We start from the raw sequence: 7,500 nt of genomic DNA, 5'->3' as shown, positions 1-7,500 counted from the left end.
AGGGAAGAAGAGACAAAGAGGAGATGAAGAGACGAGATGCAGGTGCCAACTCTTCAACACCAGAGCTTGGTAATGTGCAAAGACAGATTATCAATGAGTGCAGGGGACACGGATGCTTCCACTCACTCAGGGGACAAGCAGCCCAGTGAGCTCCCAGCAGCACCACGGCTGCAACCAACTCCTGCCAAAGTGGTAGAGAGGCAGCCAGGTGATATTTTCCAGTGCAATGGGGTAGGATCTCCTGGTGCTCCCAGCACAGAGGCGAGAGGGAGGCCACGCCGTTGTTGAAACGCAGGGAAGACCTGAAGCTGAAGTAATTTGGTTTTATCGCTCTGCTCCTGACAGCAGGTGGGCTCTGTGATCGCTCTCTCTGCTCCCCAGCTAGAGCACAGCCTGCTCAAAACTGCTCAGCACTTTGATAAGAAATATGCCTGGAGGTATTATGCAATGCTGAGCGAGAAGCGATAGTAGGCAGATAAATGTGTTGTGTTTGAGGTGCAGGCAAACAGGCTCACCTTCATGCAAATGCTGTGGTCTCAACCATTTTTGCACAATGGCTGGTGGTAAAATTATAATACTTCTTCTTTCCTGATAGAGCTGGGTTGTTTGTTTTTTGTTGGGTTTTGTTTTGTTTTTCAATTTTGCCTATTAAACAGCTCCCTGCCCACCTGCTGGGAGGCATGTCCATCTTCAGCAATGGCTGCACATAGTGTGATCAGCAGAGAGGTGTTAGCAAGAGGGGATGCTAAAATCAGGCTGCTGTAACAAGAAGGACACAAAATACACAGCCAGGAGATGTCCCTATACCTTTGGGCCAAAAAGCAATAGCCAGAACTACAAGGGCAGACAGGAAGGAGGAGAATAAAATAATGAGGATTGATAGAGAATGGCAAAATGTGAAGAAAATGGGCATTATCACCATATTCAAACCTGTATCCACCCTTTGTGTAACACTAGCAGCAAGGAACAGCCCTTCCTGTAGTCCTCAGCTTGGTGAGGTTTTCCATCACAACCACTGGAGCATGCCTAGACTACAGCTCTCTGAGACTTCTTCCTAACGGATGTGTTACTGTGTTGGGTTGGATGTCCAGGGATGTCCATTTTGTCCCTGTTCCCTCATCTTCATCAGCAGAACCAAAGGTCTCCCTTTCCCCTACAGAGCCCAATACAGTGTCCCCAAGGTTTCCAGCAGCACTCCTGACTCCTCGCATGGGGCACAGAGAAAGAGGAGGAAGCAAAAGTGATGCTAGTGGTGCAACTCATTTGAGAGAGAGACAGCTCCTGCTCTTGGCCTCCATCCATGCTCCGTGCTTCTCACCACAGCTTTATTTTACTCCTTCAGGATAAAGGCCCACCCTGTAGAATCATAGAATCATAGAATCCTAGGGGTTGGAAGGAACCTCCCTGTAGTTCAGATCCAGCCTGCCCCACCTCTCATTTCTGCCTCGTGAGAGAGACAGCAAATGCAGCTGACTGTGACCAAGCTTTTGAGGGATGCCTGAAGTGAGCAAAGCCTCAAGAGGCAAAGATGAGTCCTCCCTAAACTCATGGCACCCCTGGGCTGAAGACGCAAAGCCAGCCCTCCCAGGGCAGAGGCACTCCTCCCTCCTAGTCAAGGAGGATAAATATGCCAGGGGAAGGAAGAAAGCACTTTAAGTAATGGAAAGCACCCACATTGGCTGGTGGTGGGGCAAGGGAGGGAGTCATGCCTCTCTCCAGCCCTGCCTATGGCTCCCTCTAAGTCCTGGTCACTGCTTTGCTTGTTCTCTTTAGCATTTCTGCTGTGCAAAATCTCACCACCTATTTATATCTCCACAGGGTTTGCCTGCAAATACATAGACTTTTTTAATCTTTTATTTTTTTATTCTTGCAGGAATTAATCCTCCCCACAGGTGTCATACCTACTTTGTTCCTATTTCCCTTGTTTCAGCCACACAGCTGATTTGATATCAAGCAGTGTGCCACACTGAAAACCCACTTTCTTTTCCCCCTCCCTCCTGCCATCCTTCCTTCTTCTCCCATGCACAAACACCACAACACACACGCCTGTGTTTGTACATCTGCCTTATTTCATTTACACATTGCACAGTTTATTATGAGGTTCATTCATTAAGCACCAGTGAGCTTTAACACCTCTGAGTGTCAGGACACACACATCACCTCCACTTTAGTGTTTCCCTGGGAATTCTTTGGTGTTTCTTAGATTTAGAAAAGCTACATCTAGAGAGCGGCCTAATATCACATAATGCCGGCAATAAAGCAAATACATGAAAAGGTGAAAATTCTGTTTGTTTGTAGCTAATTGTTCTCTTTGTAATCTCAATGCAAGTGGAAGAGATTGGTTAGGATTCAGTGTCAATGGTTGACGGCCCTGGAACGCAAACATCTGCTCTATATGCCCAGAACTAAATCACATCAAAGTACATGGGGGCAAGCAAGGTGCTTTGTGAGCAGCACAGTGAATTCAGCTTGGCTTGGACTGGTGTTACAGACTCCCAGGCTTCACTGGACGCTATCTTCCCCACATTTTCAACTCTTCAGCCTCTCACAGTCTATTCATTGAGCTTCCCCCTCCCAAATCCAAAACTCCCTCAAAAGACTCTTATTTTCATCCCTTGGCCCCAGGAAAACAGGCCAGAGGCAGCATGTTGTACTAGCACAAAGCATGTGTTCTGCTGATGGCTGGCTGGTACCCATGGGCTGGATGGCCATCAAGTGTGTCAAACTGAAAAGACAATTCAGTGTTAGCTTTCCCCTCTGTAATGACTCTAATTTGGCCTCTCTTTCTACTACGATGCCACCAGTGTTCATGGACCTTATAGGAATTCCAGGTCCTTGAGACCTCTGTCTCCACATATATCTGACATGAGCTGAAGGGTCTCAAAAATTTTCAAGGGGAAAACTTGCAGAGAGATGTATGGACTCCTAAGCTTCTTTTAGCCTGGCTAAAAAGCATGATCCATACCAACATAACTTTTCTTTGTCTGCATCTGCAAAAACACAATTGATAAAACCTGAGGTCCTCAGTGACACAGACTTTACTCTTGGTGCTTCAGCAAATGCAGGATCATTCCAAAACAACAGTGAGTCCCACTGGAGACTGGCTTCAAGGCTTTTGAAAAAGAGTGAGGGAAGTCAGTGGCATACAGGCTTACTGACTGCTCCCCACCCCTGTAACCCACACTTTTGGGGGTATTGGCCCCTTCAGACATTCCTAAAGGTAGTGGTGGTAATGAATGAGAGTCTTCAGCCACCCAGCTTCACAGATGGGTGTTCTTACCTTGTTTGCAAATCCCCTTAGTCCACATGAATACACTGAGTTAAGACTAGAGGTGGCTAGAGTAGATGTACTGCCTGTTTTCTGTGCCTGCCCTTGGGGTTGTGGCTTCCAGCAGTTGGGTGGCACAGGAATCTGAGCCAGTGTGAAGCCCCATGGCACATTACCCAGAGCCAAAAGCCCTAGGCTGGTCTACATGCTTCTGTCCAAGCCTATTTTGAAAAACAAACAAACAAAACAGAAGATGTATTAGCATTTTGAGACTCTCCCTATGGAGGTTGGCTGAAAATCCGTCAGAGGTTCAGAAGCTTTTGGAGATGGAACATGTCACATACAGAGCATAGTCTAAGCTTTGTTTCCAATGGAAAGCAGACCAAAAAAAAACATAAAAAAATGCTAATGGGCTTTGTCTGGGATTTGCAAGGTGTGGGATTGCAAGAGGCTCCTGGCCTCCCTAGAAAAGCCCAGCAGCAGAGCTCTGCTCCAGGGCCAGGTTGTAGATAGCCCAGCCTTTTTTCCAGCTTGAACACACGCACCTACCATCTTAGGAAAGAATGGTCCTTGTATGAGCCATGACAAATAAAGTGAAGCAAATAAAACCAACCATTTCTTGTGCTTTGCCTCTGAAGTGTACCCAATAAGCCCTGTCTCTGAACACATCCATACTATTATTTCTTGAGCTGGGTTTTAGTTGTTGCTCACTTCATTTTTCAACTTGGTTTCCAAGATGGGCAAAGTGTTTTTCTTCCGAGGCTGTGCCTGACTGCCAGGCTAGAGCTCTGAATCTTTATCCTCAGCCCAGTCCTGGTGGAGGCAGCTATCCACACCCTTCATAGACTCAGGTATCTGCCATGGTGCTGTGTACATGTTGCACGCTCGGGACAAGTTCCAGCAACCAGGGTGATAACCAAGCTCATTTGATTTCAGTGAGAGATTCGCATCTGCAAAACCCTCGTGGTAAGCCTCCTGTGGAGCTGAGTGCTGCAGCACTGCAGATAGCATCTTGTGTCTTTCCCCAGGCCCACTCTTTGACTTGGCTTTTTAAATGTGAATAATTTTGAGTAATAGAAGAGGGCAGGGCTACTGAAATGTGAATGCTACAACAGAACCTGTTAAATCCTACACTTAGAGAGTGGTAGTTTCCATCTGAACACTCATCTGGGCAAGCATCTCCTTCCCAGAGTGAAGAAACAGCCCTTCTCCCAGCCTGCCAACATCTACTTCTCTAGAAGCCCACCACCATGCAACCACAGTTGAGTACTGGGTCTCCAGCTCAGCAGGTAGCTATGCCTGCTGTGCCAATCAGACCTCAGGGTCAGAGGACTAATTGGGCAATGCGGATATGAGTGGGTAGGGGGAAGGACACACTGATGACAAAAAGAGGTGGTCCCTTCACTAATGAAAAGCACTACCAGTCTGTTGCACACTAAATTAACGTTAGTTCCTACTGACTTCCAAGGTTCTTGTCTCAGGGTAGCTGAGTCATAACATTATCAGCCAGTCCTGGGGTATCTTCTGAGCAGTGCCACCTTGACAGTCTGCTGTGAATCCCAAGCAAATGTTTGGCAGTTTGTGCTCATTTCACCACCATCCTAGTGTGACCCCTCTCTGTTGGATCCATCATTGCATCCACCATATCCACTGAGATATGAAGAGAGACACATGTGCCTCTAGAAAAACCTTCACTCCTCTACTTTGTTTTCCCAGCAAGGGCAACATGAACAACTTTTCCATTGTTCTGTCAGTGGATGTGTTCACAGTAAGGTAGAAAAAAAATCTGTAAAAATCATGTGGCAAATACATGAATGAGCATTTTTAGCAGATTTTTACCTGCAAGCACATCTTCTGCTGTGTGGAGAATAATGCTCACCTTGTGTTTAGAGGGTTTCCAGATCTGCAGCTGGATAATCTTCCATAAGAGCTAAGTACAGCTGCAGTCTTATTGTTTTGCTTCTCCACTTTTGTTTATAATGAATTTACCTCCTACTCTGTAGCCATTTATCTATACACTGAGGGTTGCTAGTGATGAGCAATTGCTGAAGATGTATTTGCCTAGACTCAGTTTTGGAGACACTTACCAAGACCCTGCTCAGCTATTGTGCTTGACCTCCTACTGGTACCACTTGAGAGTCTCTTTTCAAAATCTTTTGGATCTTGTGTTGCCTCCTTCCCGAGTACGCTGGCGACAAATGTTTTCAAAGATGCTTTATTTTTGTGCAGACATTCCCTGTTCATTTATTCCAGTGAGATAAATTGGCCTTGATTGCTTTACTGCCTGCACATGACTTTTCTACAGTGCCTTCTGGTTTTCTTTGGCCATGTTATTGACACTGGGTAATTGAACATGAAAGGCGTGTGGATGGGCTTTTACAAAGAAATCAGCTAAATAGCTATTAGAGGATTAAAAGCAATCCCATGGCCAGGATTACACATCTTTAAAATGCTGATAATATCAAGGAGCAAATGGATTTGTAATTTAATGGCAGAAGAGGGAAGACTTCAGATGTGTGGCTTTTTCACATTCGATAGAAAGATTAAAGTGTCTGCATTTGGTGTGCAGGAGTTTGATAAAGCTGTAGCATGGTTGCCTAGGGATATCAGCATTTGCCTTTCTTGTAAATAGTAGCTGTGCCACATGGAGAGAATTCTTCTGGACAACATTTTTATTAAAACAAAACTTTAATTCTCAGGGTTACAAGTTGGATCATCTTCTGCTTTCAAAGTCTGATAATGACACACTTTAGAAGCTTTGAAGCAAGCCTTTGTCTAGACAGAAACAGCTTAAGAAAGCTTTTGAAACATAGCATTCACTTGAAACCTTTGTTGATACCTGTAGGATGCACTGATCCATATTTGGAAAATCTTGAGCTTCCATGTGCTAGAAGTGTGCAAGAGGGTTGAATGACAACAGGAACTGTGGGAGATAAAAATGCACAACTTTCCCATGAGTTCTCCAACTTGTGACAGATTTTTACCACAGACAGAATTTCCTTTTCATCCAGAAACTAATTTTATTTCACAAAATCCAGATTTGGTTCTGACTGCATGGTATTAAGGATATGCAAGAAAGAAAACAGTTTAATCTAGATGAGCAGCAGATGAATCTGTGTCTCACATGGCAAGAGACAGCCAGTGGCAATGGCCAAGCACAGGCCCAGGGTGTGTTGTCCACTCGGTTAGACTCCCGTTGAGGAACATCCCATGTGAGATGAAGCTGAAAGGGTGCAAAGCCATGACCCAGTCCACTTCTCCAGCCAGTCTAACTAGCACACTGCAACATCTCTCTGGGATGTGGAAATTAAAGGATTATGGCTCCAGGATGTATCTCTGTAGGGGTCAAACCTTTGTGATAGTCTGACCTAAAAATTTATTTGAGCATTATCTGATGCCTCCTGCCCAGAATCTAAGTGTCATTCTGGTCAGTTTTGAGTGGCCCAGTTTGATTTGGCTCTTTATTGTCATTTAACGTATACTAGCTGCTTTTCATCTTTGAAGTGCTTTATAAACAGCTTTATGTTTCACAGAATCAGTTTCAGGTACTCTGAGGAAGTGTGTATTTTTCATAGATAACAGAGATAATCTCTGCTTTCAGGGAGAAATGCAGTTCAGGCTTACTGACAGAGTTACCAGCAGCACCACCATGTTTCCAGAAATCTCAAAACTGAGGCACAGAGAGAGGCTGAATCTCTCATCAGAGACCACAAAGGGAAGAAAAAAAAGGAAGGAAAAAGAAAAAGGATCCAAATCAGACACTCAGACCACTGCCTTGCCCTTCCCTGCTTTTTTGGGTAACAAATACACACACCCAAACATGAGTGGAGTGTTTCAGCTCTGGATCCTTTGACAGAACTGCCCAGGTAACTAAACCTCTTATTTTTTGGGTCTGGGAAACAGACCCTGCTAAAGTAACAGCCCTTAGAGAAACAAAATAGTCATTAGAAAAGGAAGCTGGCTACGAGGCAAAGAATAAAAAATGAAGCCTGTGGCTGCCACTAACACTTTTAACAGCACTGCTTCAAATAATCTGTAGCAAGCTGTTTGGACAACTTTTTTAGGCTTTTTCCATTTTTTAACTGTGTGTGCTTTGCATAAATTTGTTTCTTTTCAAGGTTATTTGCTGTAATTTAAGAAAAAATAATTGGACTCAGAGCTCCAGCAATACCTAGAGCCACACTTGGACTGCAGGTACCCAAAGGCAGGCACTCAGTAACTAAAAATGTACA

Source organism: Apus apus, chromosome 1 (assembly GCF_020740795.1).
Source record: "Apus apus isolate bApuApu2 chromosome 1, bApuApu2.pri.cur, whole genome shotgun sequence".
Classification (NCBI taxonomy): Eukaryota; Metazoa; Chordata; class Aves; order Apodiformes; family Apodidae; genus Apus; species Apus apus.
Note: the sequence above shows the minus strand (reverse complement) of the source record.